Genomic DNA, 6,569 nt, shown 5'->3' with positions numbered 1-6,569 from the left:
ACTTAAATCTATTGACTATCAACATGTCAGATTGAAATATATTGAATATGATAAAATGTGGGATTTGTGTCGTACAATCAATAGAAAAATCTCATATCGTAGGAATGGTACATTCCATTTTAATTATTCATTGGAACATGATAGGATTTACATTAGCTCACCTGTTGATACTGAAACAATTATTCTCAATGACAATCTGAGAGATGTTCTTGGCTTTAAACAGAATATGATCAATGGGAAAAATGCTGGCGCCGTTTACGGGATGGATCAAGTTATTTTTGCTGATTATCCAACTGGTTTTGCCTCGGACTCTTGCATATTTCTCTACGCATCCTTTGTTGAAACGTCGAGAGTCGTTAATTCAAATGTTCCCCCCCTGATAGTTCTGTAAAGAAAAACGTCTCACGAACTTGTTCGCAAGGACAAAACCAAGCATTTTCATTATACTAACGTAAACATTTCATAGTTCGAACTCTGCCAGTTAACATTAACTAGTGAAGATGGTGATCCTCTAGTAATACACAAAGGCTTCGCAGTGATTACATGTCATTTTCGACCCATTGTCAACGACGGTACAATCACCTAAAAAATGAACAATAGAAGAATTCCATTTGTCTGTCCCGATATCGAGTGTTATCTCGGTGCTTTGAGTCCACGTCAAATAGGCAATGGATTGGACTATTACAAGGGGCGTACTACAATGTCTGGCTATGGTCTTGGTAGCTGGTTTGCTAAGCTATTTCGTTCTGCACTACCCCTTGCCAGAAAATATCTTGTACATGCTGTATCAAATTTTGCAGACTCCACACTACAGGACTGGGGGTCGGGCACGAATTTCAAGGAGAGTGTTAAAGAAAATATTAGATCTTCAGCAAGAGCCGTTGGCGAACAATTAAAATCTCGACAAAATGGAGAGGGATTGAAAAGGATGCGTTCGCGTCATTCACTCATCAGTCTCCGCCCAGACAGGACGCAAAGGACATCAACAAGGACTTTGAGAAATAAAACAACAAAAACCAATAAGCAACCGCAGAAGAAGAAGAATAAGACGCTTGTTAGATCAAAGAAGGATTTCTTCTCTTAAGATGACTAATCTCACTCACAAGGACTCATATCCATCAATCACTTCCTCATTAAATCTATTCAATGCTGAAAATGTTGATGTCAGTGTCAAGTATGGCTACTATGAACAATTTCATCCTCCACAACCCCTCTCGGAAAATATACACTTTCAAATATTTTCCAATGAAGACTATTTCATTGATTTGTCATCAAAATTTATTGATTTACATGTTGTGATTAAGAAAAAGTCAGATAATACAACTCCAACGGGCGGCGATGGTCTCTCCTATGAAAACTGTATTCTCCACAACCTGTTCGAACACATTAATGTATTTATCAATGGAACATTGGTGAGCACTAGCAATAATTTATCCAACTATGCAAGCTACATACAATTTATGATGATGACGCCAAAGGCGTACAAGGAGATGAGAGGACAATCATTGGGTTATGAATATCGAACAGGTGTTGATACTGACGGTGAGTTGACTACTGCAGTGACCCAGGAGTATCATCTAGTTGGAAAATTAAATCATGAGATATTCAATATATCCCAATGGCTACCTCCCAATGTCAAGATTGACATAAAGTTACAGATGGCCCCATCGAATTTCATTCTGAGAAAAACACTTCCTGCAGCACCCGATGTAAATGTTATTATCACATCGGCAATTCTCCACGTCCGAAAACAGCAAGTTATGAGCTCTGTTGCATTGGCAGTGGAAAAGCTAAGAGCCAATGGTAACAACATTAAACTTCTTGTCCCCCATACAATCGCCAATCAACGTCACATTGCCACCGGTTCTCGTAGCTATAGCGATTCATCTTTTATCAATGGAGAAATCCCATCAAAACTGGCTTTGGCCTTTGTGAAGAGTGTCAGTGTCGTTGGATCCTAGACAGAATCCCACAAATATTTAAATTTTTTCGTTATATCTAGTATTGTCTGTAAAGTGATTGTAATTCCTCTGTACACTTTATCATTTGATAAAAAATCTTATACAGCTCTATACGAGTTGACCATGCAATCCCCAGATCATGATTCTCAACTAATTGAAAATGGAATAACTGATTCAATGTTTTCAAAAAATCATGGGGTTATTGTTTTGGATTTGTCTGGCAAACAGGATATGAGCATAGTACGAACTGGGAATGTATGTTTAGAGTGTATATTTGCCGATGCTCTGACTGAGAGTATCACGCTAATATCACTGAGTCAATTTGAAACCTATTGGAAAATCACACCTGACGGCAGTGTTCTACTAGACCTTGCACCATGAACACAAATCAAATAATCAATGTATTTAGTATGGACCCATACATGTCCCAATACATGTCCTATTGCATACCCTCGGACTTCATTGAAAAAATTCCAAGTGTTAACAATACCCTAATCATTGTTAATAGCAGTCCATCAACTTTGAAGACTGGTCATTGGCTATGCATCTTTCAAACAGCGAAGAATATTGAATTTTTTGATCCTCTTGGCCTATCGTATAAATTCTACGTTCCATACATCAGCAACTTTATTGAAAGCAGTGGGAAAACCATTATTCAAAATCAACGAAGAGTACAGGATTTAACAACTAAGACATGCGGCTTTCATGCACTACTCTTTTTCATGTTCAGATGTCGTGGCTACACCTACATGCAGTTTCTCAACATCTACGTTGACTTACCTCAATTGAACGAATTTCTAGTGGAGAAAATACTTACAAGTGTATTTAATATTGATTTTAGTGCCCTAATAATAAAATTTTATAAAGATGTATGTGAAATTGTTTATTAATAAAAAAAAATTATATACATGATAACACGACTTTTCTACTCTTTTAGATTTCATCAACTACTAGGTATTTGTCAACGACAACTAGTGCAGGTAGATTATTTGAATTCACAGTGTACTGATCCTGATGTACTGCAATGTCAGGGTCACATTTTCTACAGTAGAGTGTGACTTCACTCTTGTCATATCTCTTTGTATAGTCAATGATACTATTCGCATTCATTCTATAGAATTCACATGTTTAAATTTGCGTATTTGAAGCAATTTCAAAAACAGTGTCCTCAAGTGTCGAATCACATTCTGTCACTGCCAAATAAAAATCAGTGGGCTTATAATCATAACACCCATTGTCTTCACAACAATGACGTAGAAACCATATTCTCTTGTTGTTCCAACAGTTGAATCGTTGACCCGGTTCCTCCTCCCAGAAAAATCTAAAACCACGACGATACCAATCTCGTAGCACTAAACTAAAATCACGGTTAGGATTCTTTCCAATCATACCGGGATATGTAGTCTCCCACTGCTTACATTTATCATAATGACAATGGGAGCATAGGTGACCTCAAGGATGAGAGTCATACATCTCCTCATGAGAGGAATTACAACCTTTAATTTTTAGAGCATATCCTCTATGCAATTTACACGGGTTGCATAATCTACACTTTTCATCATACTCATAAATAATTTCACAATTCTCACATGATGACCAGCTGCCCAGTGAGTACATACACAGTGGACATGTATGAAACATTTTGTCATGTGTTGACGCTCTCAATGCCACAATTAAACTGAGATAGCAAAATAAAAAATTTTTATGATATAGAGAGAGAGAGGATTAAAAAATCCTTTAGCACCATATTTCTTATGAAAAAAAAAAAAAAGTCCTAAATTTATAAAAAATAATGTTTAAAATAATATCCACAAAAAACTTTTTCTGCGTCGTGATCAATATATAAATAAATTTTTTAAATGCATTTGGCCCAAAATTTAGAAGCTTCATACAATAGTCTAATGATGGAGAATCAGTTTTCATTATATCGACAAGCATTCCCCAAGAAAATATCTTCCTTTGAATAGACAACTCTAGAAAATCATCATCTATAATCAAACGTTTTTCCATAATAATGATAGTACTCATTATTATTTCGTTATCGGCTCATTACATTTTTTTTATATGCATCAAAATAAACAACAACCCTTAATAAGACAAATAATCTCTTTTTGTGATCAATATATTTTAGTTTAAACTATAGAAAAAAAAAAGAAAAAATAAAATGGTTTGATAAAAATTTATAATTAAATTACTGACAATAATAATATTATCTGATTAAGTTTTTTATCTTAACTATATTTCTATAGAACATCTAATGATGATCGAAGTTTATTTATATGGAGAATATTTACTTTTCCAGCAAAACAAAGCTGCTCCTCTTGCTTGAATTTGCTTAATGATATCACATATCTCGCATACATAGTGTCCCAGTCAAGATATAGTCTACAGCCAGCAGTTATTTCCACAGCTACATTAGGTACTCGTATATCATTGCTACTGCTGCTGTCAGTTCCATCATTAATATACAGTAATTTAAATGCACCACTCATTTTTTTTTTTTCTAAAATAAAATCTATTCAAATAAAAACATTTATATTTTAAAACAATTATCTTAATAATATTAATTTTATTGAAAAACGTTACTTATATTAAAATAATAATTACCAATCAAGTTATACACGTTCCTCTTGGCAAAGAGTGTGATGACCCGTAACTACTAGAAAAACCTGTTTGGTACATAGGAGGCTCAGAAATGGTAGGTACTACTCTACTCAGAGCAACTCTAATAGAACATCTTCATGTTCTGTAGTCGGATTAGTCAAGTGGAGACGGTATACATTGCTCAAATCAGAAGAAGAGATGTCAGTCACGCCACAGACATTTTGCCGTTTGTAATGCGAGACATTGTCGTAGAATGTCTACATCAGGTAGCTGCTTGACCCCATGAAAAACAAGACTATCAAGCAAGGATTCCAGATCATAATCATCAAGCATGTTTTCTATGCGACCAATTCTCTCCTCCCAATTCTCAATTTGAGTTCTCAGACTTCTTAAATCCTGATCAGTTTTTTCAAGCTTTAGATTAAAATTGAGCATGACTCAATCATAAGCCTGGCTGACTATCAGTTCAGTAGCCTCTTTCATTGACCTTGCGTCATTGAACTTTCTTCGTTATATTGTCCAGCAGATCACATTTTGTCTTCTCCAGGTGGGCTCAGTTTCTTCTCAGTTGCAACTAATTGCTCGTAAATTGGGCCTGTTTTTCTTTATTTGTGTTTTTCTAATGTTTCATTACGGACGTCATTAATAGTATTGCAATGCATTACATTATATTTATTTCTAAAACTAGATTGCACCTCGGAGCCAATATTCAAGAAAAAATTACCAAACTTATTTACAATTTCAGTTGAATCACCTTGGTTACATCCTTCTAAATTAATGCCTGCCGTTGTCTCTTTCCCCTTACCACCCATGATCTTATTTAAGATATTCCATGTTTCTTTCATATTACATTTACTTTTCCCCAGCTTATTTACATAATCAGACAATGCTTTTCTCCTCAATTTATTTACCTAAAATTTTATTTACAATTTCAGTTGAATCACCTTGGTTACATCCTTCTAAATTAATGTCTGCCGTTGTCTCTTTTCCCTTGCCACCCATGATCTTATTTAAAATATTCCATGTTTCTTTCATATTACATTTAATTGTCTCCAGCTTATTTACATAATCAGACAATGCTTTTTTCCTCAGTTTATTTACCAGATTTCTTTGCTTTGAAAATAAAATTAAAGACTCATCAATTTGGTAATCCAAATATGATACATAAAGCTGATTTCTTAATTCTATTTTGTCAATTATTTCGCTTGAAATGCTGCATAATTAACAGTATCTTATTATTAGGAGTCGATAAACAGAACAAAAAGACTCATGTTTGATTGAGGGCCGAGCCTCACTAATGACAACTTCTAAGCAACTTTTTTGTAATAAAAACAACTTTTTTTCAACTGAAAGTGAGGAGCAACATTAAACTAAAAACGAACCGAAATTATTCCATATAAGAGGGGGCTGGTCCCTCCTCCATCCCTCACTCTTTACGGTAAAGTTTGACTTTTTTTTTACCAATTCTTTAAGAGTGGCTCTTTAAACGCAAGCGACGTTTAATTGGAACAACAAGCTTTCTTAAAGTACTACAAAACTCTACCGTAAATAGCAAAGGATTGAAGAGGGATTAGTCCTCCCTCATATGCGGAATAGTTTATATTTGTTTTAAATTTAATGCTGCTTCTTACTTTAAATTGAAAAAAACGTGTTTTTATATAATCGTGCCAAGAAGTGATAATGCTAAAATTCGTCCAAATACTCTGATAATTCGTCTATAATCCGTCATGTTTATTCAATATTTATCATAGTCATATACATATATCGTCAAATTTATTATATCGTCATATTTATTATATCGTCATTATTATATCGTCATATTTATTCGATAATTCGTCATAATTGGTCCAAATACTCTGAGGAAACTTATATTTCTTCTTCCTCTTTTTCTTATTTTTGATTGAAAATAAAAAATTATAACTTCCATGCAAGTTTGCTTTATATGTGGTTTAAAGACCCATTCACAATGAGATTGTTACTAACATCGAGATTTAGGTAGCTCAT

This window comes from Artemia sp. Qi Xiang Cuo, chromosome 10, assembly GCF_049724085.1.
Source record: "Artemia sp. Qi Xiang Cuo chromosome 10, ASM4972408v1, whole genome shotgun sequence".
NCBI lineage: Eukaryota > Metazoa > Arthropoda > Branchiopoda > Anostraca > Artemiidae > Artemia > Artemia sp. Qi Xiang Cuo.
Note: the sequence above shows the minus strand (reverse complement) of the source record.